The sequence below is a fragment of the Psammomys obesus genome, unplaced genomic scaffold (genome assembly GCF_907164565.1).
Source record: "Psammomys obesus unplaced genomic scaffold, mPsaObe1.curated_primary_1811, whole genome shotgun sequence".
NCBI classification, from domain to species: Eukaryota; Metazoa; Chordata; class Mammalia; order Rodentia; family Muridae; genus Psammomys; species Psammomys obesus.
In genome coordinates, this window is record NW_026592118.1 from 28224068 (window position 1) to 28250222 (window position 26155).

Genomic DNA, 26155 nt, shown 5'->3' on the forward strand with positions numbered 1-26155 from the left:
CTGTTTATGTGTTCTCAGTATGAAATAATGATATGATTAAACAATTCACATTAATTATATAATAGATTTCCCTGCTGTTTTGTTTTCTGATGCATGCAGACTTACTTAAAACAAGTCTGAAAGACAGTGGAGGTGATTTTTCGGCGGCAGGTGGTCCTGCGCACTTCTCTATTTCATCCTGATTTTGCTTTCTCTCAAAGGAGCTAGAACGCTCAAATGAGAATTATTTTCCAGGTGAATAAAGTAATTAATTTCTCATTTTGCTTTAGTGCTTATTGCTTTCCATTTTTATTTTATTAAAATAGATTCTTTTCCAATACAACATATCCTAATTATAGTTTTCCTTCCCCTTACTCTTCCTAGTTCTCCATATCCACTCCCTTTCTGTCTCTCATTAGAAAAGAACAGGCTTCGAAGAGAACAACCAAACATGAAAATAAAATATCATACTATCTTATTATTAAATTAAATATCAGAAAACAAGACCAATATCAAAAGACAAGGCAATCCAAGAGGAGGAGAAGAGCCAAGGCTGGCACAAGAGTCAGAGAACCACTTCTTTTTACAGTCAGTAGTCCTGTAAAAATGCTGAGCTGAAAGCTGTCCTACAGATGCAGAGAGACCTGGTGCAGACCTGTGTAGGTCCTGTGCTTACACTTCAGTCTCTATAAACTGACATGCATCTTTTTTATATAACAAGTTCATTTATTTTCATGTTATGTACATTGGTGGTTTGATTGTAAATATGTCTGTGTCAGGTTGTCAGATCCCCTGGAACAGGAGTTATAGACAGATGTGAGCTGCCATGTGGGTACTGGAAATTGAACCCGGGTCCTCTGGAAGAACAGTCAGTGCTCTTAACTGCTGAGCCATCTCCAGCCCGAAATGCAGCTTGCTCAGTTGATTCAGAGGGACTTATTCTCCTGGTGTCCTCCATCCCCACTGGCTCTTACTTTCTTTCTGCCTCCTCTTCCATGATTCTCTGAACTCCCTCTGAGGGGAGGGATTTGAGGGAGACATTCATTTAGATCCTCTCTTCCTATAATGTCTGGCTGGGGGTCAGTTTATCTGTTATCATCTGCTGCAGCAGGAAGCTTCTCTGATGATGACTGAATGAGGCTCTGATATATGAGTATCGCATCGCAGAATATCATTAGCAGCCATTTTGATACTGTGCCACCCTTCCCCTCGCATATCTTACAGGCTAGACAGGTTGTAGATCAAAAGTTCTATGGCTGGGTTGGTGTTTATGTTTCTCTTTTGTCACCCCGCGGAATCCCTTCCTGCATCAAAGGCGTGAGGATGAAAGAGCGAAGGCCTCACGTGGGCACCCGCCGGAGGTCTCTGTGTTCAGTGGATTGTATGGGTGTTGTGCTGACCACCGGTTTGCAGAGAACAGCCTCTCACTTCAGCATGAGCCTGTGTTGTCTGGGGATTTCCATTGGGATTCCCTTGGCCAACAACTCAACTGAATACAACCAGTCCCAGTACTGGAAGCCTCCTTTGGTGACAGGAGATGTCCAGTTGAGTCTTCATATCTCCATTATTAGGGGACCTACTCAGGATCACCTTTATACATATTAGGAAGCTTCCCGTGTACTGGGTTCCCCTACCCTTCCTCAAATGCCCCTCAATTTTTCTCCCTCTATTCTACCTCTCCCCACCCCCTGTCCTTCCCTCCCTGATTCCACCTGTAAAATCCATTCTCTTTCTCCCTTTAGGGGAAAACCATGTGCCCACTCTAGAACCTTTCTTTATATCCAGCCTTTCTGGGTCTATGGATTGTAGCTTGGTTATAATTTACTTAATACATTATATCCATGTGCAAGCAAATACACACCATATTTATATGGATCATATTTATCTGGATCTGAGTTACCTCACTCAGAATGATTTTTTTTCTAGTTCCATCCATATGCCTGCATATTCATAATGTCATATTTTTAGCAGCTGAGTAATACTCCATTGTATAAATATACCGTATTTTCTTCATCCATTCTTCAGTTGAGGGACATCTAGCATTTAGAATAAGTATAAATTATCTAAATCCAAACATGTTGTCATTCTCAACATTCTTTTGAATGAAACATTATTCCACCTTTTCCAAAACATCTAGTTTAAAACTGTAAGTTTTTATTTTCTTTCTTTCTACCTGGCTATGTTGGCATAATGTTTCATATACCAGAGAAACACCTCTTTCTCTCTTTCCCACCGTTATCCTCCAACATTACTTCCTGAGATCAAAGGATTTTTTTTTTTGGCAAGCCAGTGACTTTATTAGGATAACTTATAGGTTTGGGTGACAGATTTTTTTTCTCTTTATCAAAAGCCCTCCCCACCCCAGCCGAGGCAACCCCTGGAAGCTGCCTGCCTGGATATCTCGACAGACTTGCAGTCAGCAAAACAGCTCATTTCTTCCTCTGCCTTAGAACTATTTACAGCTTTTATGGCCTTTTGGAGGAGCCTTGTGAAACATTTTTTTAGTTTGACGAACTTTTAGTGGTTGGACACCCTGAGTCTCATGAGCCTGCCTCTCTGCCAAGAAGAGAATGTTTCAGTTTTGATGAATTTTCTACACAAAGATTAGTGACTGAGTAACCTGACCATATTTTCTCAGAGATCAGAGAATGCTTTTAGTGATTTGACATTAGAAATTTCTGTTTTATTTTATTTAAAAATTATTTAATAAATCCTGATTATAATGTCCTCTCCCTCTACTCCTCCCAATTCCTCCCCACCTCCCCTTCCATTTAGATTCATTAGATCCACCCCTTTCAGAAGACAAACAGGCTTCTAACGGATAATAATAAATAAATAATAAATAAAATATAATATATTAAAATAAAAACAAACACACTGCAATAGGCCAAAACAAACAGAAGGAAAAGAGCCCAAGAAAAAGCTCATGAAACAGATACTCACTCATTAGCACATGCAGGCATCCCATAAGAACTCGAAATTTGAAGCTATAATATATGCACAAGGTCCTATAGGGTTAAAAAGAGAAAAGAAAAAAAAAAAAAGGAAAGGAAAAACCTTGAGGCAAGTGCTCCTCTAAAGATGCCATTGACCTTGTTTTCTCTTGGTCATCTACTATTGAGCATAAGGCCTGTTCTTAAGAGTACTTTGTGTCCCCAGTGAGACAGACGGTCTCCCTCTGAGAAAACTAATTTTTCATTTGTAAGTGGTTGTCAGTTGGAGATAGCTTCCCGGTTAGGGATGGGACACGTGCCCACTTCTCCTCAGCGCTAGGACCCCATCTGGTGTAGACCTGTGCAGGCCCTGTGCATGCTGCCCCATGAGGGGAGGTCCTCCTCTCCTTCCTTCTGATCTTAGTCTATCAGATCACATCAGGAGTGGCTGCATTGTCATCTTCTGTGGCCTGGTAAGGCTGCTCCCCCCTCAGAGAGAGGTGATCAAAGAGCAGGCCAATCAGATTATGTCAGAGGCATTCCCTCTTCCCATTACTATGTAACCCACTTGGACACTAAACTGCCATGGGCTACATCTGTGCAGGGGTTCTATGTTATCTCCATGCCTGGTACTTGGTTGGAGTATGAGTCTCTGGGAAGACCCCTGTGTTCAAATTTTTGGCTCTGTTGCTCTCCTTGTGGGGTTCCTGTCCTTTCCAGATTTTACTATTTCCCACTTCTTACATAAGATTCCATGCACACTGCCCAATAGTTGGCCATAAGTCTCAGTATCTGCTTTGATAGTCTTCAGGGCAGAGCCTTTCAGAGGCCCTCTGTAGCAGGTTTCTAGCTTGTTTCCTGTTTTCTTCTTCTTCTGATGTCCTTCATCTTTGCCTTTGGGGATGGGGATTGAGCATTTTAATCAGGGTCCTCTCTCTTGGTTAGTTTCTTTAGATGTACAGATTTTAGTAAGTTTATCCTATATTACATGTCTATATGAGTGAGTATATACCGTGTGTGTCTTTCTGCTTCTGGGACAGCTCACTCAGGATGATCCTTTCCAGGTCCTACCATTTACCTGCAAATTTTCTTATTTTTCATTGCTGAGTAGTACTCCATTGTGTAGATGTACCACAAATTCTGCATTCATTCTTCAGTTGAGGCACATCTGGGCTGTTTCCCACTTCTGGATATTACAAATAAAGCTGCTACAAACATGGTTGAGCAAATGTCCTTATTGTGTACTTGAGCCTCTTTTGGATATATGCCTAGGAGTGGTATGGCTGGATCTTGAGGAAGCGTTATTCCTAGTTGTCTGAGAAAGCGCCAGATTGATTTCCAGAGTGGTTGTACAAGTTTACATTCCCACCAGCAGTGGAGGAGGGTTCCCCTTTCTCCACAGCCTCTCCAGCATGTGTTGTCCCTTGAGTTTTTCATCTTGGCCATTCTGATGTGTGTAAGGTGAAATATCAGGGTGGGTTTGATTTGCATATCTCTGATGGCTAATGAGGTTGAGCATTTCTTTAAGTGTTTCTCTGCCATTTGATATTCCTCTGTTGAGAATTCTCTGTTTAGCTCTGTTCCCCATTTTTTAAGTGGATTACTTGGTTTGCTGCTTTTCAGCTTCTTTAGTTCTTTATATATACTGGATGTTAGCCCTCTGTCAGATAAAGGGTTGGTGAAGATTCTTTCCCAATCTGTAGGGAGTCGTTTTGTTTTGATGACAGTGTCCTTTGCTTTACAGAAGCTTTTCAGTTTCATGAGGTCCCATTTATTGATTGTTGCTCTTAGAGCCTGTGCTGTTGGTATTCCGTTCAGGAAGTTTTCTCCTGTACCAATGAGTTCTAGGGTCTTCCCTACTTTTTCTTCTAACGATTTAATGTGTCTGGTTTTATGTTGAGGTCTTTGATCCACTTGGACTTCAGTTTTGTGCAGGGTGATAAGTATGGATCTATTTTCATTTTTCTACATGTAGACATCCAGTTGGACCAGCACCATTTGTTGAAGATGCTATCTTTTTTCCATTGTATGGTTTTGGCATCTTTGTCAAAGATCAGGTGTCCATAAGTTTGTGGGTTTATTTCTGGGTCTTCTCTTCAGTTCCATTGATCCACCATTCTGTTTTTATGCCAGTACCATGCAGTTTTTATTACTGTTGCTCTATAGTACAGCTTAAGATCAGGGATGGAGATACCTCCAGAAGATCTTTTATTGTAGAGGATTGTTTTAGCAATTCTGGGTTTCTTGTTATTCCATATGAAGTTGAGAATTTTTCTTTCCAGGTCTGCAAAGAATTGTATTGGTAATTTGATGGGAATTGCATCGAATCTGTAAATTGCTTTTGGTAAGATGGCCATTTTTACTTTGTTAATCCTGCCAAGCCATGAGCATAGGAGATTTTTCTATCTTCTGATATCTTCTTCAAATTCTTTCTTCAGAGACTTGAAATTTTTTTCATACAAGTCTTTGACTTGCTTGGTTAGGGTTACACCAAGGTACTTTATGTCATTTGTGGCTATTGTGAAGGGTGTTGTTTCCCTAATTTCTTTCTCAGCCCTTTTGTCTTTTATATACAGGAGGGCTACTGATTTTTTTTTGAGTTAATTTTGTATCCAGCCCCTTTGCTGAAGGTGTTTATCAGCTGTAGGAGTTCCCTGGTAGAATTTTCGGGGTCACTCAGGTATACTATCATATCATCTGCAAATAGTGATACTTTGACTTCTTCCTTTCCAATTTGTTTCCCCTTGATCCCTTTCAACTGTCTTTTTGCTCTAGCAAGGACTTCCAGAACTATGTTGAAGAGATAGGGATAGAGTGGGCAGCCTTGTCTTGTCCCTGATTTCAGTGGGATTTCGTTAAGTTTCTCTCCATTTAGTTTGATGTTGGCTATATATTGCCAACCTATATTGTATATAGGTTTGCTATATATTGCCTTTACTATGTTTAGATATGTGCCTTGTATCCCTTATCTATCTAAGACTTTAAACATGAATGGATGTTGGATTTTGTCAAATGCTTTTTCAGCATCTAAGGAGATTATCATGTGTTTTTTTGTTCTTTCAGTTTGTTAATATGGTGGATCACATTGATGGATTTCCATATATTGAACCACCCCTGCATACCTGGGATGAAGCCTACTAGGTCATAGTGGATGATATCTTTGATGTGTTCTTGTATTCGGTTTGCAAGTATTTTGTTGAGTATTTTTGCATCAATGTTCATAAGGGAGATTGGCCTGAAATTCTCTTTCTTTGTTGGGTCTTTGTATGGTTTAGGCACCAAGATGACTGTGGCTTCGAGGTTTTGTCTTTTTATGTTGTCTTGAATTTCTTGAACGATCTGTGTCAGGAATTTTTTAGATTTAACATTTTCTTTGACAGATACATCTATTTCTTACATTGTATCTTCCACACCTGAGATTCTTTCTTCCATCTCTTGTAGTCTATTGGTTATGCTAACCTCTGTAGTTTCTGTTTTCTTCCCTACGTTCTTTCTCTCCACAATCCTCCATTTGTGTTTTGTTTAATTTTTCCAATTCTATCTTCAGATCTTGAGTCCTTTTGTTGATTTCCTTTACCTGTCTGACTGTATTTTCCTGTTTTTCCCTCAATTTCTTCAGCTGTTTGTTTGAACAATCCTCTGTTTCTTTTATTTCTTTCAGTGATTTAAGTATTTCCTCTGTAAATGTCACAAACTGTTTGGCTGCACCTTTCTGTATATTTTCATGGATGGCCATAATCTGTTTTTCTTTATCTTCTTCTATTTCTTTGTGGATGGCCATAATCTGTTTGAGTTTATCTTCCTCTAGGTCTTTATGCATTTTATTTGTTTCCTCTGTTATCCTCTTCATGAGCATAGATGTTAGGCCATCTTCTTGAATTTCAATTATGCTGGGGTGTTCAGGGCTACTTGCCCCTGGATAACTGGGTTCTGGAGATGCCATATTGCTCTGTCTTTTGTTGGTTGAGCTTTTATGCTGGCGTCTACCCATTGGGCTATCATAGGTGTTTTAGTTAGTTTCTGGTGGTTCCTGGAATCCTGTGGTAGAGAGAATCTCCTTGGTAGGAAGATGGTTTTTCTTGAAGGAAGCCTCCTCAGCTTTTTGGGTATAGTCACTGTATGGCTGGTGTTTTTCAGGAGTTGCCACAGCTCACCTCAGGCATAGAGACCTGAATGGTAACTATGGTCCTTGTTAGTCAAGAGGGCTCTCCTCTCACCCGGAGAAATCCTGGAGACAGCTGCCCTGCTTCTGGGTTTCTTGCTGTAAATTTAGTGAGCTGCTGCTGTAACCTGTGTGTCCCTTAGTTTGGTCAGTTTTGTTAGGGATAACTGGTTGCCCCTTGGAGCAGTATCTGGGGATTGATCTTGGGGATCCCGGGCTTTTGTAAGTCTAAGGTTGGGGCTTTGTGCCACCGTACCCAAGCAGTAATCTGTGGCAGGTAAGTACAGCTCTCCTGGTAACAGCAGGCTATCTGATGCACAGCAGGTCCCTGGGTTGGGCCAGTCTGCGGGAACTTTTCCAGGGATATACTGGGTGGCCTAAGTTCGTACCCTTTGCTTTGTTTCTTATGAGAATTTCTCCCGACAGTGACTCCAAGTCTCTGGTGTCTTGGGGTGTACAGTTCTGTCTGTGAGGAATAGTTGGTACAAAGCTGGTCTCTGGGCTGGCAGGGCGTACACCTGCCCACTAGTCTGTGGGACCTTTCCCAGGGATATACTGGATGACCTAATTCGGGTCCCCGTTTCCTTCCTGTGGGGTTTACTCCTGACAGGGACTCTCAGTCTCTGTTGCCCTGGGGCGCACAGCTCTGTCTGTGCAGGGGAGCTGGGTGCCCAACAACTCTATGTGTTCTTGGCTTGGGCCCAGTTCAGTGATGGCGGCTTGTACCCACTGGTCTGGGAGACCTTCCCCAGGCTAAGCCTGGGTGACCTGAATCAGCACCGTTTCCGTCCTTTTCTGTGTGTCCCTCTTCCGACAGGGACTCCCAGTTTCTGTTGCACTGGGGCGCACAGCTCCATCCGTGCTGGATAGCGGGGCAAGCAGCAACTGTCTGTGCTGGCTGCCTGAGCCCAGTTCAGTGACGGCGGCTCATACCAGCAGGTCTGCGAGACCTTTTTCAGGGAAAGACTGGGTGACCCGTGGCCAGTCCCACTGCCTCCCTTCCCTGTGCGTTTTTCTCGCGACTGGGACTCCCAGTCTCTGGTGTTTCTGTGCCCACCGATCAGCCTGGGAAGGTGATCGGGACACGCAGGCATGTGGCTCTGGTCCTCCTAGTGCCTGGAGGACCCGGGATCTCTTTGGGGTCTGGCCAGGTGGCCTGAACATGGACCCGAGTGATTCCCACACCCTGGGGGTTTCCTCTCACCTGGGAAACACGATCGCTGTTGTTATAGGGCCCAGAGTTCGGTCTCTTGGTCGCTGTATGGAAAATGTTGTCCTGCTCCTCAGATGCTGTGTTCTCTTGGCGCCGCCATCTTATCCCCCCTGGTTCTCTGTTTAGATCTTTAACCCATTTTTAATTGAGTTTCTTGGTAACATGTTCCTTGAGAATATTTTGGATATTAGTCCTATATTAGATGTGTAGCTGGCAAAAATCCTTTTCCATTCTGTAGTCTGGTACTTTTTCTGAAGTGTGGTTGTCCTTGCCATACAGAAGGTTTCAGTTTCACAGGATCTCATTTGTTAATTGTTGCTCTTAATGCCTGTTGTAATGGTGTTCTGTTCAGAAATTCTTTCCCTGTGCTAGTGAGTTCAAGGCTATTCCCCACTTTCTCTTCTATCAGATTCAGTGTATCTGGTTTTATGTTGAGTTCTTTGAATCATTCGAGGTTGAGTTTTATGCAGGATAAGTATAGATTTATTTAGATTCTTCTACATGCAACCATCCAGTTTGACCAGCAACATTTGTTTTAGATGCTGTATTTTCTACAGTGTGTTTTTCTGTCTTCTTTATCAAAAAATTAGATGTCCATAGGTGTTTGGATTTATGTCTGAGTCTTCAAACCGATTTCATTGATCAACATGCCTGTTTTTGTGTCATACCATTCTTTTTTATTACTAAAGCTCTGAAGTACAACTTGGTATCAGGGTTTTTGTTGGAATTTTGATGGGGATTGCACTGAATCTGTAGATTGCCTTTGGTAGAATGGCCAGTTTTACTATATTAATCTTACCAATTCATGAGCAGGTGACATATTTTCATTTTCTGATATATCCTTCACTTTTTTCCTCAATCCTTTAAATTTTTTTTATACAAGTCTTTTACTTGCTTGGTTAGGGCTACTTCAAGATATTTTTAGGTCATTTTGAAAGGTGATTTCTTTCTCAGTCCATTTGTCATATATATATATATATATATATATATATATATATATATATATATATATGGAGGCCACTGACTTTTGTGAGTTCATTTTGTATTTAGCCACTTTGCTCAGAGTGTTTATTACTTTAGGAGTTTCCCCATGAAATTTTTAGGGTCACTTCTTTACACTACTGTATAGTCTGCAAACAATGATACTTTGACATTTTCCTTTCCAAGTTGTTTCCCCTTGATCTACTTCAGTTGTTTTATTGTTTGAGCTAAGACTTCAAGTATGGAGAGTGGAAAACTTTGTCTTGTTCCTGATTTTAGGGGAATTGCTTTGGGTTTCTCTCCATAAGATAATGTTGGCTATGGGCTTGCTCTAAGCTGCTTTAATTATGTTGAGGTATATCCCTTGTATTCCTAACCTCTATAAGATTTTTATAATGAAGGGGTGTTGAATTATGTCACAGGCCTTTTCTGCATCTAGTGAAATGATCATGTGATTTTTTTTCTTTCAGTCTATTTAAATGGTGGATTACATTTATCGATTTACATGTGTTGAACCATCCCTGTGTTGAAGCTTATTTTTTTTATTGCTTCTCCACTTTATTTTTTTTAACTTTTTTAATTTTTTATTAATTACACTTTATTCATTTTGTATCCCCCCATAATCCCCTCCCTCCTCCCCTCCTGATCCCACCCTCCCTCCCGTTTCTGCATGCATGCCCCTCCCAAGTCCACTGATAGGGGAGGTTCTCCTCTCCTTTCTGATCTTAGTTTATCAGTTCTCATCAAAAGTGGCTGCATTGTCCTCTTCTGTGGCCTGGTAGGGCTGCTCCCCCCTCAGGGGGAGGTGATCAAAGAGCAGGCCAATCAGATTATGTCAGAGGCAGTCCCTCTTCCCATTACTAGATAACCCACTTGGACACTGACCTGCCATGGGCTACATCTGTGCAGGGGTTCTAGGTTATCTCCATGAATAGTCCTTGGTTGGAGTATGAGTCTCTGGGAAGTTCCCTGTGTTCAAATTTTCTTGTTCTGTTGCTCTCCTTGTGTTGAAGCTTATTTGATCACATTGGGTGAAATTTTTGTTGTGTTTTTGGATTTGGCTTGCAAGTATTTTATTGAGAATTTTTGTTCTATGTTCATAAGAGAAATGGGTCTGTAATTCTCTTTCTTGTTGGTATTTATGTGGTTTAGGTATCAGGGTAACTGTGGCTTCATAAAATGAACTTGGCAATTGTTCCTCTGTTTCTGCATTGTGGAATAATTTGAGGAGTATTGGAATTAACTCTTCTTTGAAAGTCTGGTAGAAATCTATGAAAAAACCACCTGGTGCTGTTTTTTTGTTTGTTTGTTTGTTTGATTGGCTGCTTTTATTTCACTAGAAGTTATATGTCTATTTATATTGCTTATATTTGTATAGATTTTCCAATTTGCTGGAGCACAAGTTTTTCCAGATTTGGGCTTTTAAAAAGCCTCTCCAGACACATTCCCGAGGATTCTTTTCTCTATACCCTCTATCTCAGAAAGTAAGGAAGCAAGGTCACATGACAAGAAGCTTGTAGGAAGCCTCTGTTTTAAGAATAACTCAAAGCAAAAGCCTTCTTTCACCTTTATAACTTTATCAAATGATAGCAAAAATAATTTTATAAACCATCCCTGCTACAACATCTTTTTAAATCTATGATGAGAAATTGATGGATAACATATAATGGGAAACTTTTTTAGGTCTAATTTGAGGAAGTGTGTGTGTGTATACTCATGTTTTTGTTCAGGTTTTTTAAGAAGATTAAATAAACATTCCTCATAGAGATTATATAGATAACAAATGCAGAAATAGACTGTTGAAAGTAGTAATTGTGTTAACCTTGAGAGCTGTTAAAGGGTTTTTTTTTTTTCCAATAATGAGTGAACATGACAGCAAATAGAAAGAAACTTGAGCCAGAAAGCTATACTCTTAATGACTCAATCAAGCAGTTTGAGAGCATGGAATGTTAGAGTAATGCTCTGTAGAGTGAAGCTACTGTTTACAGAAGTTGTGTTCCCAGATTTTTATTATTTCCTATATAAAGTTAGTAGTATTTGTTACCTTAAAACTACTTGTACATGTAAGATTGGCAATGTGATGCCATCTAGCCATTACAGAGCAATCATTTGTCATTAACCACAGTTTTTGCATTTGCCTCACTCCTCATGATGCTCTCCATCCTATCTGCCACCATAATCACCTCTGCCTCACCACTCAGCAGTCTCGGTGCATAGATTTTCATCAACTCTCAGTGGTCACACAGGTGGTCAGTAGCAACACTTGCTTAGCTCATGTTCTTTTGTCTGTAAGACATCCCCCCCCCTAGTCATCACATCATTACTTCATATTATGCATACTTTAGAGCGCTGGAAAGATTTAGATCTTATTGAATAATCCAGATGGTCCTCACATATGCCCTGACTTGTTTTAATTATGATTCAAACAAAAGCAAACATACTATTTGATGATAAGTAAACAAACAAGCACTTAGGACTGCCTACCCACAAAAGGGTCATTCAGCTAATGATCAGGTTAATAACTCCATTAAATGTTTAACATGAATAATTATTTCAAAATCTTAGAGAGCGCTGAACACTGTTCCGTTCATTATTCTTGAATAAAGGAAAGACTTTACCTTTAGTCTTTGAGAAGGATGATTCTAGACAGTTGGCAGTTTTCATTTCAGTAGGTTTAAATTTATCTTGTCAGCATTTCCTGAGAAGTCTTGAGCCCACTGGTTACACGTAGAATTTAATTTACTCCAACAGGAGATGGAAACCATGGCTCACTGATGGTAGGCTGCCTGAACTCCATTCCTTTTGGCTAGTAAGGTTTGGATAAGACAACAGCTATGCACTTGTCCTACAGCAGAAGGTGAGAGTTGAGTTTGTTCAGCATATCCCTAGAGTGCTACATAATTAAAGGAGCCTTTTAAATGCTGAGGGCCTGTTTTGTACTCTTCAGCATTCTTTTGTAAGGTCAGCATTCCTGCCTCTATCTTGAAATATTTTGTTTAGTACCCTCCTCAGTCTCTTGTTTTTTCTTTTTTTTATAATTATGTATTAATTATACTTTATTCACTTTGTATCCCCCTTGTGGTTCCCTCCCTTCCCCCTCCCGGTTCCACCCTCCCTCTCCCTTCTTCACGCATGTCCCTCCCCAAGTCCACTGATAGGGGAGGTCCTCCTCTCCTTCCTTCTGATCTTAGTCTATCAGATCACATCAGGAGTGGCTGCATTGTCATCTTCTGTGGCCTGGTAAGGCTGCTCCCCCCTCAGAGAGAGGTGATCAAAGAGCAGGCCAATCAGATTATGTCAGAGGCATTCCCTCTTCCCATTACTATGTAACCCACTTGGACACTAAACTGCCATGGGCTACATCTGTGCAGGGGTTCTAGGTTCTCTCCATGCCTGTTGGAGTATGAGTCTCTGGGAAGACCCCTGTGTTCAAATTTTCTGGTTCTGTTGCTCTCCTTGTGGGGTTCCTGTCCTCTCCATCTTCTTATCTTGCAGAAAAGCTGCTTGGTCTTAGAGATGTCTGTGATTCTCCGTTTGTGAGGATTTCACACAATGTTCATTGCCCTGATTTATACATGTCATGTTCAGATACCACCACTGACCTCATTGTGGTTGCTGGCCAGGCTGGCAAAACAAAGAACCACTTAAACATCAGCCTTAAAGATCATGATTTTGTTGTTTCACAGTTCTGTAGCGGAGATTAAAGGTCAAGAGGAGGGCACTTTGTTCTTTTCAAGGACTTCTGAGGGAAGAAGAGTCTCTTCCATTCCTCCTGCCAGCCTTTGTGGGGTGGTGATCTCCAGGTTCCTCAGTGGTAGGCTCATTAGTCAGTGGTAGGCTCATTACACCAAAGATAGTCTGCTTTAACCTTCCAAGTGTTCTACTTTGTGTGCTTGTGTCTGCAAGCACAGAGAGAGTATATATATACTCTCTCCTCTCTCTACCTCTCTCTCACACACATATATACACAAAACACATAAAATACATATGTATGTATGGGCTCTCCTATGCATGTGCATGTGTAGGCCTTTATTGTTAGCCACCTCAATTTTGAGACTGGGTTTGTTACTAAACCTGGAGCTTGCCACTTCTGCTACAATAGTTGGTCAGTAAGTGCCTGGGATCATCTGTCTTTTAATTGCAAGTCTGTGGTTCCAGTTGTATGCCTCTGTGCCTGGCTATTTTTATTGGTGTTGGGGTTTCCAGTTCAAATCATCATGTTTGTATACCAGGCATTTTAAGAAATGAGACCTCTCTCCCACCCTCAAGACCATGTTGCCATGTAAGGTCCCTTCCTGAGGTTAGGTTAGAATGTAAACACATCTTTTCTTGTAGGGCACCCTTTAATCCTTAACAGTTACTCATTTCAAACCTCCCAGTTTGTCATTGCATTCACCACAGTCTTCTTTTAGTACCAGCAACATTTGTTAGCCTTCCTGCAGCTTTCACTCACAGTGTAAACAATTACTCTCAATAAGAGGGTGTGTATATCATGATGTTGGGATAATGGCAGTCCATGATTTAGAAACCCGTGGAGGAAGAGAAAGAGATTGTTTTCGTTGTTGTCTTTGAGTTCTGGCCTCTTGTGAGTTCTTGTAAAAACACCAACACTCTTCACTGAGATTCCTGTGTAGGTAGGTATTCTGCCTGCTTGACTTCAGAAGAATGATTGACTCCAAGGTATCTTTTCTTTTCTCTTTGAAATTTGATCACTTTAATTTTATTTATTTTGCCAATTCTTAGGAAATTTATCTTTTCTGGTTAATTTTCAAGAATAATTTTTATTTTTTAAGATTATAATGTAATTACATCAGTTCCCTTCTTTCCTCCAAAACCTTCTATGTACTTCATTGCTGTCTTTCGAATTCATGCCCTCCCTTTTAAAATTGTTGTTGCATATGGGTATGTGTGTGAATTTATACTTACACACGTACATACACACTAGTCCATATAATATTACTTGTATGTATATGCTTTCAGGATTGCCCTTTGGTATTGGACAACCACTTAGGTGGTTCCTCCCTAGGTAAGAACATTTCTTCCACTCTCAGCATTTCTTAGTTGCCTATTGTTGTCTTGGGTTGAAGTTTCTCAAACTTTCCCCCTTCCATGAAGGCATGGTTATTAGTGTCATCCCTGTTTAGTACATGTTTACGAAGTCATGTCGGTAAGACTTCATGAGTGTAGTCTTTCCCACATTATAGGAGACACAATCTCACAGCAAACTTCACGTTCCTCTGGCTCTGGTGCTTACACTCTTTTTGTCCCTCCTCTACAATGGTTCCTGAGCCTTAGGTATAGGAGTTGTGCGGGGTATATGTCTGTTAGAACTAGGATCCACTACTCTGAATTTTAGTTGGTTATGTTATCTGATAGTCTCCAGATGTTGCAAACAAAAGTTTCCTTGATGAGGGTTAAGAACTACACTTATCATCATTATCACCATTACCACCACCACCACCACCATCACCATCATCAGAGTTCTTTGACAGTTTCATACATGTATATAATATATTCTCATTACTCTCTCTACAAACATCTCACCTTCCTCTGATTCCCTATGATACCCTTTTTCATCCTACCAGTGCCTTTCCTGGATTCATGACTTTTGGTTTTGTTTCATAACTAATTTGGCCTAACCAGGGCCATCTGTGTGACCATTAGAAGTATACATTGGTGTCTGATGGGGGTCACCAGTGAGTAAACAACTGACAGCAATGACTCCCTCTCTGCATGAAGCTATGAGTGGTGAACAGAGTGGGAAGTAAAGACCCTGAGTCCCCTCTCTGTCTAAGACTGGCTGTTGACAGGCTTATTCTTGTGCAGACTCTGTACAGGCATCCTCTTTGTGATTGCAGTGGTTGTATCTTGCATTTTTCAGCCCTTCTCTCTACTTTCCTGCTTTTACATTGTTTTAAACCTCCTCCCCTTCTTCTGCATTGTCCCTTGAAACTTGGAGAGGATGGCATAGATGTCTTGTTTAGGGCTGAGCACTCAAACATCACTTATTCTCAGCATACTGTGCAGCTCTGAGTCTTCATCCATTGTTACTCACTAGAAAGAAGAAACCTCTCTAAGGCTGAAAGTAGTATTTGTCAATGTGTATGAAGATAAATATTTGTTTGGAAGGCAGCTTGATGCTGTGTCAGTTTAGCCAAACAACAGTTTAAGTACTTCTCTTAGGGCCTATGGCCTCCAAGCCATGGGATTTTGACTGGGTTTAAAAACCCAGTTAAAAACATGGGTTTTTATCTATGGGAGTATGCCTCACATCTAATTAAAGCAATTTGTTGCCCCCATAACTGTCATACCATACAACTGTCACTGCAACAAGTGAATACATCTTGCTTGGCAACTAGAAAGCATAGTTCCTAGGATTCATAGCTAGGTAAGTTAGTTGATGCCTTTGAGGAAAAAGCTTCCATCTCAGTTCTGGCTTGATTCCTCTGTCATGCAGCCAAGGTGTGGGGTATTCCTCAGCAGTTGAGTTTTATCATCTTGAGATGCGTGACTGGGAGAAATGGCAAGAGTCTGTAAGATTTTTCAGCTTCTGGGGACTTTCCAGAAGCTGTCCAAAAATTCATGAGGAGGTATATCATACTTGGCATTTGGGCTTTTGTTGAACAATCACTTTCTTTAGGATGGAACAGGTACATAAGTTATTCTATATAAGGTAGGATTTCTGTACTGTATAAACTAGTGTATAGCAAGACAGGTCCAGGTAAACTGGTGTCATATTTCAAAGGGGGGGGAGAAAGGATACCGTTGACTACAGAATTTGAAATGTTAAGACATCACTTCAGTGCTAGTAAATCAAATCTGCCTCATCACCGTGTTCCTGTGGGATTCTTCATGCCTCCCTGTTGTGGCTGATCTTCTCAACTCCCCAAGAAGATATAAGATTTTAATGTATTGGTAATAAGCCTAAACTTGTTGAATCTTGAAGGACTCATAGTAAAAGCAAATGGATTCACTTTGATATTGTACAAATTTTGACTAAGCAAAAGTAATTGAGTATTAAAATGGAATTGGCTTTAAGCAACATAGTTTGGAAGGATTGCTGGCTTGCTTCTGTGTAGGTAACCATGATTGCCTGGTTATTGTAAAAAAAGCTAAGACTGCCCCCCATATCAGCTCTCTAGAATGATATGTGCACACCCATATTATCTTTGCTGCTGCTGGCAGAAAAAACCTGAACTCTCTTTAAGCTCAAATGTGCATGTCCCTATGTGCATGGTGAAGACATAAACCTTTGCTCTCTGCAGCCAAGTTGGAAGCGCAGTACATGGGTTAGACTGTCACTGTTTTTGATTTCCTCAGACTCGGTTTGTCATTCAGAGCTGAATAACAGCCTCTTTGTTCCATCTCCAGAACTGGAGTTTTGGGCTCCTCTGTCTAAGTCACCCCACAGATGCTCATGATCAGCAGTCATTTTCTCAGCTTATCTCTATTTTCTGTGGAGGTGAGTAAGCCAAGGCCTCACTCCTCAGGAGCCTGCTAAGCTGCTTCTTATGAACCTGCCCACACTGGTTTGTGCCAGCAGTAAATTGTTATCTCGGAGGTCAATAGCAACAATGGAGGAATTTGCTCACTTTATGTAACATGAGATTTATGTGATTGAAAGTGCCAATCTTCTTTAGCATTTCATTCTGCCAATTTGTGCTGAATAATTGAACTTGAAATTAAACGACCTCATAAATTGAGAGGGTAGCCAAACCCAGACTGATATGTACTAAATGCATTTCAAAGAGCTCTCCAGAGCCCCAGGGAGAAACGGGGGGGAAGGAATGCTTTTAATTAAAAACAAGCGCAGTGAGGAGGAAGGCAGCAGCTGACCACCTTTGCAGAATGTGTGAGATTACAGATGTGGCTCTTACTGCTTGCCCTCAAGGTCAATTCCATTGAAACACTATCAGGAGCCACTGGAAGAATTGTAAAGTCAGAAATCCCTAGGTGGAAAACACTTGGATTCCAGGTTTATTGGAGTTTCAGACTTAACTTTTGATACATAGATCATCCTCAGATGTCAATGGTCCATAGATAGGAGTTTAGTGCAGAAGAGAGCCAAATTGGACCTGCGTTTGGGATGTTTCTGTGTGTTTCTCTCTCTTTCCCCATCTCTGTCTCTATCTCTCCCTGTCTATCTTTTGGATTTTTGAGACATGGTTTTTCTATGATGTTTAAGATAGCCCTGGCTATCTTAGAGCTCAGTCTTTAGACTAGGCTGGCCTTGAACCCACAGAGATACACCTGCCTCTGCCTCCAGAATGATGGGATTAAAGGCATGCATCACCACCCCTGGTTAAGAAATGGTATTTTTATAGAATAGCCATGTAATAAATGAGTTTTGTCATATGGTTTTTAGTGTTCTTTGTGTATAGGGAAAGTTGAAAAATATGGCTCTGATCTTTACCTATTCCAAGGAGGATAACAGTCTACCCACTCGCATATGCGAATTTTAATTTTTAAAAATATTAAAGCTTACTTGAATTGCAGATTCCAGCCCCAATTTTCTTTTTAAGGAGAATGCAAACATTAGAGTTTGCTTCATCGGTACAGCGGGTTTCATTTGCTTGCAGCAGGTAAAACAAACAGTGCCTAATCTTTTTGACAGAAGCGACGATACGGTTATTGTTTAAGCAAGAAGCATGATTTCAGTTATTAGCATAGCACATACTGGAACAACTTTCTACTAGACAGTACTTCAGTGCTGTGGCCTCTGTTAGACTTTTTGATGGAGTTGTTTGGACATTTGATTGGGACACCCTCAACACAGTATGCTGAAGTCAGTGTTCGCGTGTCTACTAATTCTTTTTGATAGACTAAATATGGAATTTTTCAGTCATTATGATGATCATTTTTCATAGTGTGAGGGGTCCTAGGATCTTTGTTTAGGGCATATTTGAGACTAAGAGGAAGACTGCAATGAAGCTACCTGCTTCAGGCTAAAGCGCAGCCAGGCCTCCACACTTGCTTTGTTCCTGTTGGTCCTACCCAGCATCTTATTCTGGGAGCCAGTGAATCTCAAGTGCCTGCCGGGATGCGGTGATAGTGTCTGTAAGCTTCTTTGGTTTTCATTACTTGGGATGGAGTAGTGGCCACAGACATTGCTTATAAAATTAACACCACCATCTCCTGCACCTAAGAAGTAGTTGGCCAAGATGGCAGTAATACTGGAATTGATAAACCCTGGTCTGAACCATGAGGTACACAGAGACACTGTCTGTCTAAAAGAGCCCATTCTTCTGATTTTCTGAGTAAGCTCTCGCTGTATTCTGTGTGCAGTGGAGATGCAGTGAGCAACAGTCAGAGGCCTTCATTTCCCGGAGCCTGTCATTCAGTGTATATACATGCAAATAGTATGAGAGAAATGTGAGCAATGAAAGAGTGAGGTGTGTGTGGGAGTGGACATCAGGGACCTATTGAGGAAGGAACATTTATGCTTTGATCTGAAGCAGAAGTTTTGTGTTGGTTTTGCCAGTCAGTATGGAAATAATAAGTAGGGAGGAATGTCTTTCAGGCTAGGCCTCAAAGTACAAGAATCCTTGGTAAAAACGATAGAACTGGGCATGTTCTGCAAACTCAGAGAAACTCAGAGCTGCGGCACGGTACAGGACAGTTTGAGAAGTCAGTATCACCTCAAGGGTTATCCTTGGATATTCGTGCTTATGTAAGTGCTGCAAAATCAATCATCCAAGATGAGACTTAAACCAACTGTCATTTATTTTGCTCCTGTGCTTGCAGTTGGGAAAGGGCTGGGTATAAAAAGTTTATTTCTGTTCCCTGTGCCATGTTTTATGCAGCTTGCCCGGGATGCGAGGGGCCCACTGGCGTTACAGTTCAGTCCATGGCTGAAAGCTGGTGCTGGTTCTTCAAATTATGTAGGTTCTCTAATAGAATCACTGACTATGCCGAGATGTGTAGAGACTTATGGTGTCAGTGCTGCTATGTGAAGAGCATGGGCATAGCCACTTCTGCCCTTACAAAGAAAAACATGCAAACTAGAAATGAGTGACTTTTCTTTAATCTCTCAGAGAACTGAGAGAACTGTCTCATGAAGGACAAGTCACTATCCTAATCTCCAGAGAGTTTTGGGTGTCCAGATACTTGTAACCAGCATCTGCTTACCTACAGCACATTACTTAGACGGTAATATGGGAGAGGAATGAATGGCGTCAGTCTGACAAAGGAGTAGGAGGTTGCAGCTGAGAATTCTCTGAAATGTGTAGTATATGATGTGATCCAGGTATATAGAAGTGGCCTTAGGTTACTTAAAACCACATATTATAAATTTTAGAGCAACCATTATAAAAATTTAAGAAAGCATAAGGTATGAGGAGGTATAAAATAGGATTTTATAAAATTCTCAGTTAAAATCAGAACAGGCAGAAACATGAGGAGAGAAGGGCAAATATAATAGAAAATAGTTATAAACAACAGATATTCATACAACAATATAGTTGTATGAATACAATTTAATGTAAGTTCTCAAAGTATACCAATTAAAGGACTTAATTAGTAAGATCAAGACTCAGTTCTTTGTGGTCAGTGAGAAAACCTCTAAATGTAGAAGCTCAGTTCAAAAGAAAATGGACAGAGTGAAAATTTGCCATGTTAACAAATAGGAGAAAAATGAAGTCGCCATTAGTGAGTTTCAGACTAAACAGAGATTTCTGTTAATTGAGAAGATCTTCAGGGATGAAGGAACCATTACATAACAATAGTAGGGCCAAATTCCTTATAAATCTGTCTATATGCCACAAAACAAAACAAATGGTACCAAAATATGAGGTGAGAATGATGGAGCTCTCAGGGGTCAGAAAAGTTGTAACTGATCTTTCTTTTGTCCACAATTCATACCTCAAGCAGATGGGAAAATCAGTGACGATTTGAACAGCATTGTTAAGAAATGTGAACAGAAATTGGCCAATATTTTCATGTATGATCCCCTTAGGAGTCCAGTGCCCTGTTCACCCATTTTATTGATTTTTGATCAAGTCTTCAAAGAGAGCAGTTTCAAGGGTAGAGGACATAGGGTACACTTCTCAATGGAGAGCATGAAATAGCTTTGGGGTCATGTTTAAATCCCTCATGTGTATTTTTAGTTAACTCTGATCTGAATCACATTTTTGCCCTCCCTTTTGCACAGTTATCTTTTCTGAACACTTAACCTTTTGGGATTTGCACCAAGTTTTCAGATGCTCTACGTAGAAGAGTAAGGGTTATATCTAGCTAAGATGCTTTGTTTGGAAGGGAACCTTGCTTCCTGACTTTTCTGGCAAGGGTTCTGGTTTACATATATTGTCTTTAGTCACTAGTAGTCATTATTTCTTTTCTACTCTAAATATGGTCTTCATTTGCATGAAAAATATATGATAATCTTCTTTGTATAGTGTTTTGTGCTTCTTGAAAGTTGTAGAATATTTTTCCTCTAAAACCAAGTTGGACTAAAGTAGTTTATTCTAGGATCAAATCAAAGATTCAAAAACATTTATTTCAGAGCCTTTGTAAAAACATTTCGAATTATATGTGATTACCACTGACTGCTTAATTAAAACTTGTCAATTAGTTTGAAAAGTTTTCTTGTAAAAGGTCTTTAAACTCAATTCAGCTTCATGATTTTTTTGTGAAAAAGCATCAGCCTAAAATTCCATTGACCTCTCATATCACTTCCTACTCATAACTTAATGAGGTGTCCAGAATAATCAAATAAAGCTTCAATACTGGACATCGAAACTGGAATTCATGAGTAAACTGAGGCTTGGGTGAAATCAGGTGCTACTTGAATCAGTAACTGACAAGGCCAAGCATCAGTGAATTTAGTCAACTCTTTACTGTTTGTTTGGCATGAACTAAAAAAAGCAGATGTAAATGCTGTTAGGACTAATGACAGAAAGATAGCAAGCCCCTGGAATTTCTCAAATTAATATGTACATTGAATAATCATTGTAAGATTGTGTTATAGGTATTGTTTTCATCAAAGCAGATCGTAGTCGAGAAGGTGAGAGAGGGGAGGGACTTAAAGAAGGGAGTAACTCTTCTCCTAAGTGTGCATGGGTTGCCAGAGGGTTGAAGGCTGTGTCTGTGGTTTCATCTTGAAGAAATGGGAATGATATATGTAGAATTTGAAAATGGGAAATGTGATAGGAGCTCATTGGCTTTGAACCAACAAACTATCCGAGCTTAAAAAGTCTCAGACAGAAAGGAAATGATTTGAAGATCTCAGACATAAGGCATTTGTCATTTTTTTTTTATGATTGATTCCTGAGCCAGTATGTTCTTTCTTTCTAGCATTCCAAGGAAACAGACATTTCCCTGCATAAATGAACCCTTTGAAGTTATAAAAGCTAATTCGGTCTCAAGTTTAGAATGGCCTCTTTGGGATTGCTGTTTTCAGGGATCTAAATCCATGACCTTCCAGATCTGCAAGCATTGTCTGAGTTGAAAGAAACTGTAAACATTAGGCACTTTGGTTAATGGCTGAAAGGCCTGTCATAGTCAGTAGAGAATACCACAGCAGTTGTTTCTAATTGGCCTGACGGGGTTGGACTGGAGAGCGAGTTTTGAAGCAGCATAGAAGTCAGAATCTGTATAGAGGGATAAAAGGAGTCCCTGAGGATATAAAAGAGGAAGCAGAGAATTGTGTATGTCTGATCAAACCTCTTAGGAGAAGCACAGGAAAATTGAGATATTGAGAAAGCAAGTAAATAGTGTTACAAATGAAGCCTGCTGGGATTCCTTAGGAATCACAATTCCCAATGAGAAAGTGAACAGACTAGACAGTGACACTTTTTATGAAGAAAAATGGAAAAAAAAATTAACTTCCCAATCTCAAGAAGTTACAATGCTAAACTCTAGAGCGTTCTGAGTACACCTGGAAGTAGATTTGAAAGCACAGTGGATTATCGAATTAAAATAGTCTTTGATCTCCAAATGGAATAAAAAGGATGATGTAACAGAGTAGCAAAGAGAGGAACAGAAAATAGGAGGAAACATAGCAAGAGAGAATTGAGGAGGCATAAGTGAATGAGCAAGCACAGGAGAGGTCTGATGATACAAGAAAACCAAAGATTCAGGGGCAGTTTATCATTAGGAACGTGGGAATGGATACTGAGAATGTGAAAGAAAAAATGGAGAGGGAAAGCCACTATTCTGAGGGATGAGGCTTTGAAGACGCTGAGAGGTGAAGCTGGGAGATTGAGAGGTGATACGTTCAGATCATTTTAGCTTTATAGAAAAGGGAAGGAAATTATGTAGAGAGAAACTAGAATGAAGGAGTTAGTAGAAAGGAGGGAAGAAATGATTAAGGAAGCATACCAATACTTGAAGTATATTCTTGATGGAAAAACTTGAGCCCCATTTCTGTCAGTTGAACTTTCTTCTACGTGTCCCAGATAATTGGTCCTCCCTCTCCTGTCCTGACAGTTTGTAGATCTGATAGTTCCTTTCGTTGTCAGCTTCATCTTATTTAGGATTTAGATCATGTGGAATTTATCCCTGGATATTTCTGCTGCCTTTGTATTCATGGCTGTTTAAGCAGCAGGAGGCCATGGAGCCCTAGAGTATAGCTGCACTCTTGGCTTTCTTTTTTTTTTTTTCTCCACTCCAATGCTAGTGTGACTTGTAAAAGTAGCATTTTCACTTCTGTGAATCTCTCCTCTTGTTATGTCTTTTTTCTTTGTAATTTAGATTCGTGGAATAAAGGTAGATTTTTAACAATGGTTCTCTCCTCTGGAACTGGAAGAATGTGGTTGACCGAGCATGTTTAGAGCACTTGCAATCTGCATCACCATTGTGTGTGCCCAGGGAGTGCCAGCTCGTACTTGTTTCTTTATTTATCATTAAGAAGTCATAGAAAAGATTTGAAATAAGACAGTTTCCCACATCCTATGAAGGAAGAAAGTAAAGTCCACATAGTCTAGAAGATTGGCTACGATCAAATAGTTGACTTCACCGTAAATCTGAACAAGTTGGTCCAACTCCAGGTAGGACTTAATATTTATCAGTTTTAGGTCTGTGCTTATTCTACCTTATTTAATAGACAATTTCTGCAGTATTCTCACATCTTTTAACTATGCTAATATTATAATTTATTTTTTAGCCTTTTACATATATTTTTATTGTCCCAGGCAACTCTGCAGTGACATCATAGTGGTTTCCTAATTATTCTACCCTAATAATTTGTGGAGTTCTGTGCACTGTGATGGCTGTGTGCATGACAGAGAGCATGCTGCTCTCTTCTTTTTTTCTGGTGGGCTGTGTGTTTTAGAGAAGGGTTTCCATTTTATTGCTGCCTTTTTATGTGAACCTCAGCTCAACATTTTACCATGTCCATCTCTCTTACTGCTTTTCATTCATTGCCGTATGAGTAAATGGCAAACATAACTCCTGACTCACCAGCATGGTTATGGCCCTTTTATATTCCTCACAAATAGAAGAGAAATAATAACACAACTATTCTTCAAAAAAATAAAAGTCTTTCAAATGGGATTTTGAGTAAGTTAGAAATTCTGATATTTATTTATTTTTTACTCTCACCTGAAACATATCTCTGCTGCATATTTTGACTGTGGTTTAGTGTTCTCTGAAAATGGGCAGCAAGGAGAAAATGGCTCTCTGCCTCTATTATGTACCTTGAAACTGTTGCCAAAATTTTAAGGTCTTGCTTTTCACTTTTAGCCAATTCCTTGTGCTTTCAGTGCACATGTTTGTCTTTTTGTATGCATTTATACAAACTGTCCTATAGGACTTTCTTACGCTGCTAATCACTTTTGTGATAACGGCTGCGATTTCAACTAACTTAACCTTGGTCTGAGAGGAGCTTTTAATTAATTAGGCCTGAAGAGTGCCAGTGTGCAGACAGTTATTTTGTGCAGTAAATGCTAACGTTCACAAATGCAATTTGTAAGCTGGTGTGGTGAAGTCTCTGCTTAGAAATGCCCACAGTGCATTGCAACCAGTGTGTACAGTTGTCTTTCCCTTAGCGCTCTTTAAACATGCTCGCTTGTGTATGCAATTCTCATGAAAGGAAGAGCCGGGAGAGGCTGCAGAGACCTTTTGTGTAGGTTGGATCAAGCAGAGTTGCAGGCTGAAGAGTTGCATTGACATTGACACAGCTGATTGTCAACAGCCCTGCACTGAAAGTGGAGGTCGCAACTGGTACCTCACTTCAGAGTTGGAGCCATTCCAGCTACTGGAATCTTCTCCTTTGGTAAATACATAAGTCAGTCATACTGGCTTCTTCTTCACTCAGAATTGGCGGTCTTGTCACGGTTTCATCGGATATAAGTCCATCTGACATGCCTTCCCCCACTTTTGTAAAGTCAAACTCTGTAAGTTCAGTTGACTAACTAGTACTCTGGATTTTAAGATCTTGGTAAAGGAAGAAAATAAATGACATTTTCTTTAAAACCTGGCTTTTAAGCACAAAGAAAAACATGCTAGAAAAATGTACCTCAGTGGGTAGAGTGTTTGCCTAAACCCCAAAAAGACAGGAAAGATACTTGAAGCAGTATTATTTGTCTACCATAGGCATAGAATCTGGATTTAATAGTATCCGCTTGAATATAAATACTAGTAATTTTTATATGACTGAAGAAAATATTGAAGAGATCAAAAGGTAGACAATTACTAAACAGCTTTTAAAATATTTGCATATATTTAGCTTGAGAAGGTGTGTGTGTGTGTGTGTGTGTGTGTGCGTGGGCATGAGCACAAATTGTTAAATTTTCAGATTTAGTTTCTTTAAAATAAATGCTTCTTATGAGCAGGAGCTAAGCAGCCTGGTTGGAATTTTACATGTGTGCCACAGTAGAAGGATTCCTCAGTGTGATGGACTGGGCGTATTCCTTCTGCTGTAAATGGAGTGTGTCCTGATAGTGGTATGTGTTACCCATGATAGATGTAGGCATTTTAAGTGAGTGAATATCTAATTATTCTTGAGGATGTTGAGCCCATGTGTACAGAGACAGTTCTTCCTTATTCTCTCTTTCAGCAGAAATGGAAGCAGCCCAGAATGCTTCCTGTTGCTGCCCGGGAGGGCTGACACTGAAGAGAGAAGCATTTTGGAAGGCCGACTTTTGTGACTTCTTAATTAAATACCTCATTCTTTGAATAACAACAAAACAAAACCCCGGTGTAACCTGTCTTCTGAAGCTGTTTGCTATTTTAGAGACTTGACTTCATTTGATTACTGAAGTCAGGTTGCAAGAAAGAAACCATGCTGCATGGATTTTTTTTTTCTTTCTCTCAAAGGGGTTAGGCTAAGCGGTGCTGTCTCCCATGAAAAGAAGTTAGATTTCTTAGCAGAAGCTAGATTTGGTAGTTGAACCTTTATGGAGTAGTTTTTGTGTAAGGCCTTGTTGGTTTCCCGCATGCTGTAGCACTACAAGCAGCTTGGCAGGAGAGCCAAGAAAGCACCCTACTCAACGGCAGGCAGCACAGTGTGCTCGCTCAGAGAGAGCCCTGGGCAAAGCATGGGTGGAGTTAACAAATTGTGTGTTCACATTTCTTTGTGGTAACAAATCAAAATTTACTCTCAGATATTTTATAGTATATATATATATATATATATACTATATATATATGTGTATATATATATATCCACAGTATTGACATACTGGGGGAGATGTGAAATATTTTTGTGTGTTTAATTTATATTTATGAAGATATTAATTTCATGATTCGCTCAATCCAGTCTCAGCCCATAGTATGTTTGATAGGTTTAATGAACTTGGTTAGTTATCTTTTATTGCTTAGGATTCAAAATACATGTTTATCTTCCTCAGATGGAAATCAACTCAGTGATTGTTCTGATTTTTCATTCAACATTTTGTCCTCAACACACACACACACACACACACACACACACACACACACACACACACA

General features: G+C 40.1%; 1 protein-coding gene across 4 annotated transcripts in view; it reads left to right on the forward strand.

The window, feature by feature from the left end:
* Cdk14 (cyclin dependent kinase 14) overlaps window positions 1-26155 on the forward strand; it is a 529514-nt gene that overhangs the window by 143785 nt on the left and 359574 nt on the right. The gene's annotated exons all lie outside the window — the stretch shown is intronic.